General features: G+C 45.6%; 1 non-coding gene across 1 annotated transcript; it reads right to left on the bottom strand.

Moving 5' to 3' along the window:
* Nucleotides 1–645: 645 nt before the first annotated feature.
* Trnas-uga (transfer RNA serine (anticodon UGA)) lies at nt 646–720 on the bottom strand. The gene has a single exon. It is a non-coding gene; the product is annotated as a tRNA-Ser (tRNA).
* Nucleotides 721–5,974: the final 5,254 nt, after the last annotated feature.

The raw sequence follows: 5,974 nt of genomic DNA, 5'->3' as shown, positions 1-5,974 counted from the left end.
TGTTATAGTGTACAATTTTCCTTGTATTGTCTCCAAGTGGCTGCTAAGTAGACAGATATCACGTTCAGCACACAGCAGAGTTCAGCAAGTGCCCAAGGGCTTTGGAGCCTCTAGCCCGACAAGACAGTGGCCGCTGACCAGGGATAACGTGTGTTCAACTGCCGGCGGCGGAACCCTCCTTGTTCTCGGAATTCGGAAACTGGGCAGTGAACTCTTACAGTTATCACGGCGGCTGAAAGCTGATATCCAGGGAGAGACATGTGCTATAAAGAACAATTTCTTGGCTCGGTGCCACATACTATGCGCGTTTTTAATAATAATTCGCGGAGACAGCCATATGCCCCTCCCCTCCCTCCTCCGCCGCTCCACCAGTCCTCCTGAGTCGCCGATGCGGTTCCGCGCGCTCACAACGCCCCTAATAGGTTCCGTTAGTGCCAGAAACGCCGAGAAGCTTCGAGAAAAAGGCCCTCACCGTAGCTGCGCTTGGCGAGACGACAGTGACGTAAGCTAAGGATTCCTGCCTTAGGAATAACTCGAGGGAATTTCATTCAAATCTAACAGGGCATCGTAATGGTAAGCTTGGAGCACTTATTATAGTGGTATGGTTAGTGCTTTAATTGAAACTTCCTGGCAGATTAAAACTGTGTGCCCGACCGAGACTCGAACTCGGGACCTTTGCCTTTCACGGGCAAGTGCTCTACCAACTGAGCTACCGAAGCACGACTCACGTCCGGTACTCACAGCTTTACTTCTGCCAGTACCTCGTCTCCTACCTTCCAAACTTTACAGAAGCTCTCCTGCGAAACTTGCAGAACTAGCACTCCTGAAAGAAAGGATATTGCGGAGACATGGCTTAGCCACAGCCTGGGGGATGTTTCCAGAATGAGATTTTCACTCTGCAGCGGAGTGTGCGCTGATATGAAACTTCCTGGCAGATTAAAACTGTGTGCCCGACCGAGACTCGAACTCGGGACCTTTGCCTTTCGCGGGCAAGTGCTCTACCAACTGAGCTACCGAAGCACGACTCACGTCCGGTACTCACAGCTTTACTTCTGCCAGTACCTCGTCTCCTACCTTCCAAACTTTACAGAAGCTCTCCTGCGAAACTTGCAGAACTAGCACTCCTGAAAGAAAGGATATTGCGGAGACATGGCTTAGCCACAGCCTGGGGGATGTTTCCAGAATGAGATTTTCACTCTGCAGCGGAGTGTGCGCTGATATGAAACTTCCTGGCAGATTAAAACTGTGTGCCCGACCGAGACTCGAACTCGGGACCTTTGCCTTTCGCGGGCAAGTGCTCTACCAACTGAGCTACCGAAGCACGACTCACGTCCGGTACTCACAGCTTTACTTCTGCCAGTACCTCGTCTCCTACCTTCCAAACTTTACAGAAGCTCTCCTGCGAAACTTGCAGAACTAGCACTCCTGAAAGAAAGGATATTGCGGAGACATGGCTTAGCCACAGCCTGGGGGATGTTTCCAGTGCTTTAATTGTTGAATTGTCACCATTGGTCAGCTTCTCACACAGTGGAGTAGAAACTCCCTTTTCACTGTGGAAGAGCATCTCTCAAGGACTTGCCTTTTCAAAAATGTTCAAATGTTTGTGAATTTCTAAGTGACCAAATTGTTGAGGTTATCGGTCCCTAGTCGTACACACTACTTAAACGTATACTATGAACAACACACCCACACAGCCATGCCCGAGGGAGGATTCGAACGTCCGGCGGGAGTGGCCGCACAATCAGTGACATGACGCCTCCAACCGCGCGACCACTCCGCGCGGTCACTTGCCTTTTGACTGTCGCGCTAGACAGTCGGGTCATTCCGCGTCTCCCACTTCCGAGAATTTGTAAAAGAAGTTCCCGTGCCCGGTCATCTGGACAATACTAATAATATTAGGGTACGCGCATCGGTCCGTCTCCGTTTTTGACGCTACCTGTTGCATAGGGGCTTAATTAAAAATATTAATGAATAAATGCAATAATTTAATAGCTGTGTGACCGGTTACGAATTCTCGTAACGGGTTGGCCCTGACTAGTATTAGCACGCAATCTGACTGCATAAAATAAAAATAAAGAATGACAAGGAATTTCCATTAACACAATTGATTAATTAAGCCCCCTGCAACAACAAAGTACAAGCGTAACTGTTCTGTGTGTGGTAGTGTGGCTCAACGTACATGTATCTGGCTCGGTTCTTTCTCAATACGACAAAATATTTTAAACACCATTTACAATGAACTAATTGAAAAAACCAGAAATACTATAATTGCACATAGAAACCAGGATTACAAGTCTAATAAATGAACACGAGCCAGATGCTTTGTTGACTTTACCTGTGAGCCAGAGGCATTGTCATTAATGAAAACTGTAATACCTTTTTACCTCATTATATACTGACGAAAGTTTTCCATTACACCAGTATCATAAATCAAAAGCCCATCTCCTTTCTCAAATACACTGTGACAATTGCAACATCTTCCATCTATACATTACACCAACCGAACAGCATCTACTCTCTCGCCCAACAGACCAACTGCCCTCGACATCCTCTCAACTACTACTGCACCAGTGGAGGCGCGGAATATTAATCTTTGGCGCAGTCTCTGGCGCTGTGACTCAGTGTAGCCACTTTCCACTGGTTTGGAGCTCAGGGCTGCCACCATCAACGAAGCGTCCATGTGCAGTATTTTGTTTGTAAGACAGGCATCTCCGGTTTGTGGTGATCTGATCTGTTGTCAGAGCTCAAAAAATAGCATCACAGTGTCTTCTACATGTTTCATTGCACATAACACTTCACTTTGATAGCCCGCCCGGTTGGCCGTGCGGTCTAACGCACGGCTTTCCGGGCGGGAAGGAGCGCCTGGTCCCCGGCACGAATCCGCCAGGCGGATTTGTGTAGAGGTCCGGTGAACCGGCCAGTCTGTGGATGGTTTTAGGCGGTTTTCCATCTGCCTCGGCGAATGCGGGCTGGTTCCCCTTATTCCGCCTCAGTTACACAATGTCGGCGATTGCTGCGCAAACAAGTTCTCCACATACACGTTCACTACTAGTACTCTACCACGCAAACATAGGCGTTACACTCGTCTGGTGTGAGACGTTCCCTGGGGGGTCCACCGAGGGCACAATAACCCTGGGTTCGGTGTGGGGCGGCGGAGGGGTGAAGTGGACTGCGGTAGTCGCCGTGGGGTTGTGGACCACTGTTGCTGCGGCAGGGATGGAGCCTCTCCGTCATTTCTAGGTCTCCAGTTAACATACAATACAATACACCTTGGTAGGTAATAGCGGGCTACGGTATCCGATTTACGAATGCTTAATTCTATTCGTCAATTAACTTGAATTTTTTCGCACCCTTTTTCGCACTAGAGGAGTGTCAGTGGATTTTGTGCTATATCGATAGCTAGAGGGATTTTCTGACGTTTCAATAATTTATTCTCTATTTGCAGGTACACTTGTACTATTGTCATGATTATAGTTACGCTGATAAAAATATTTCTCTGAACGAATATATGTTTAAAGATAATAAATGTAGAATTTAATGGTAGGATTGCTTTAATCTTGCTCCCATCATTTTTAGTGTGCATGGGTCCTCACTGAGACGGACCTTTGGGTACTTTCCATATGTAACGCATCCACGTCTACTGTGGGGGAGAGAAAACTTGCATAGCTGATTGTCCTCATATGCAGTAGAGTAGACAGATGACGTTAAGTGTCATCAGGTGGCCGTCTGACATAGGTAACGTCAGATAACGTCTCCCCTGCTGCGGTACCTATTCAATGCTTAAGTGTGTCCGATGCAGTAAACGTGTTTCTCTAGACTTCTTCACAATACCCAGACATGCTCCATGTGTATGCCAAAGCTCGATGTAACCGACTTGCTGCTAGTCAGCTGTATGAGAAACGTTTTCCGAAACTTAATACGCAATCACACAAACTTTTTGTCCAAGTTCCGCAGCGCCTCCGAGAAACAGGTACTTTCACCATGTGAAGGCAGGACTCTGGTCCTCCACGACAACTTCGCACTCCAAAATTTGAAGTGAATCCATCATTGAGTTCTCGGACAATTGCGGGGGCAGTGTGTTTTAGTTACAGCATCGACTAGGACGTTCTGCGTGTGCAGCGGTACATCCATATTAAATACCAAAGGTACACACTATGAGTGCAGCAGATTCTCCACACCGCACTGCCTCCTGCTTGTGGTTCCTGCACCGTTACATCGGAACACCCCTATTTTCACGGTGAGTTCTGTCCACAGCTGAATATAGGTTCACTAGGGAGTATGTCCCAAATTTGCGAAACAGCTATGTCTTGGCAGATGAAAACCCTTGTGCACTGCATGTCCGGGAGCTTCAGCAGCCGTCTAGTATTAACGTGTGGGCAGCTCCTCATGACGGTCATGTGCCTGGGCTATGCTTCCTTCCGCTCAAGGTAACTGGTCCTACAAAACGTACTGGGCCCGTTCTTGGAAGTTGTGCCGCTGAATGTTTGTCAGCTTGATGGTGCACCAGCTCACTTCTCACATGCGTTTCAGATAAATTTCAACAGACAATATGGCGCAAGAGGGATAGGCTCAATTGATCCAGTCACTTGACTGCCTTGATCGCTAGATATAACTCGTATGAACTACTTGTTTTCGGATCGTATGCAGAGTTTAATTTATGAGACTCCTATGGAGAGATATCTGCTTACACAAGTTCTCGTCATGCAATAGAAACTGAAGAGACACGAGATGGGATGGAGACCGTGAACCAGAACATGTTTCGTAGGTAAATTGTCTGTAAGAAGTTCGATAGTCACCACTTCGAGCCACTACTGTATAGCATCTGTACTGTTCTGCAGCTACAGGATACTGGGCTCTTTTTTGTTTTGGAATAAGGTAGTCAAAGTGTAAATACAAAAACAAGTGTGAAATTGATGTTACCTATAAATGTCTTGCGTCATGCCTAATTCATTTCCTAAAGCAAAAGTGGATGAGTCAGTCATTTCAACTGAAATAACTGTAGAACTTTCCAGATATGGGTTTCCTATTCAAAATATTATGTGCTAATTCACCTCTACAAGTCCTAGAAGTTTCTAATGGGAGTTTCTGAACACCATGTACACTTGATTAACTTTGCACGGAACCCTCAATGTCCGAATCATACTCGCAGTTATCAATCTTTTTTTATCTGTCTTGACAACTGTTGTGTAAAATTACAGGCTAACATAACAGAAATGGATTTCATCAAATGAATAATTTTTTGATACAACGTAATTTAAAACATACTGAAAAGTATGTCTCCTAGCACCATATTGACTCCTAACCCGACAGAAAGAGCGCTGAAAATTTGTGCTTGTGAATTTTTAATAGCTACGACGATACCTAAAAATCTCAAACTAAAAACGTGGAGCCCATGCCCTCAGTGCTTGACTTGTAAGTAGGCTGTTTAGGTTTCTATGTTGGCAACGCCACTTAGCGCTCTGTATGAAAATCACTGACTGTGCTGTGTGTGTGGCCGGTTGGCATTGTTGGAATATTCGCTATTGCAGTGTTGGGCAGTTGGATGTGAACAGCGCGTAGCGTTGCGCAGTTGGAGGTGAGCTGTGGATGTCGGGAGAGAGGTGGCAGAATATATATATATATATATATATATATATATAATTACTTTTGAACACTATTAAGGTAAATACATTGTTTGTTCTCCATCAAAATCTTTAATCTTTCATCTGCTAACTATGCCTATCAGTAGTTAGGGCCTTCAGTAGTCAGAATCTTTTATTTAGCTGGCAGTAGTGGTGCTCGCTGTATTGCAGTAGTCCGAGTAACGAAGATTTTTGTGAGGTAAGTGATTATGGAAGGTATAGCTTATTGTTAGTCAGAGACATTCTTTTGTGGGGATTACTGAAAGTCAGATTGCGTTGCGCTAAAAATATTGTCAGTTTACTGTTGATCAGAATAAGTAAAGAGAGAAATGTCTGAGTACGTTCAGTTTTGC

This window comes from Schistocerca cancellata, chromosome 7 (genome assembly GCF_023864275.1).
Source record: "Schistocerca cancellata isolate TAMUIC-IGC-003103 chromosome 7, iqSchCanc2.1, whole genome shotgun sequence".
Taxonomy (NCBI): domain Eukaryota; kingdom Metazoa; phylum Arthropoda; class Insecta; order Orthoptera; family Acrididae; genus Schistocerca; species Schistocerca cancellata.
Note: the sequence above shows the minus strand (reverse complement) of the source record. Positions and strands in the feature narration are given on the sequence as shown.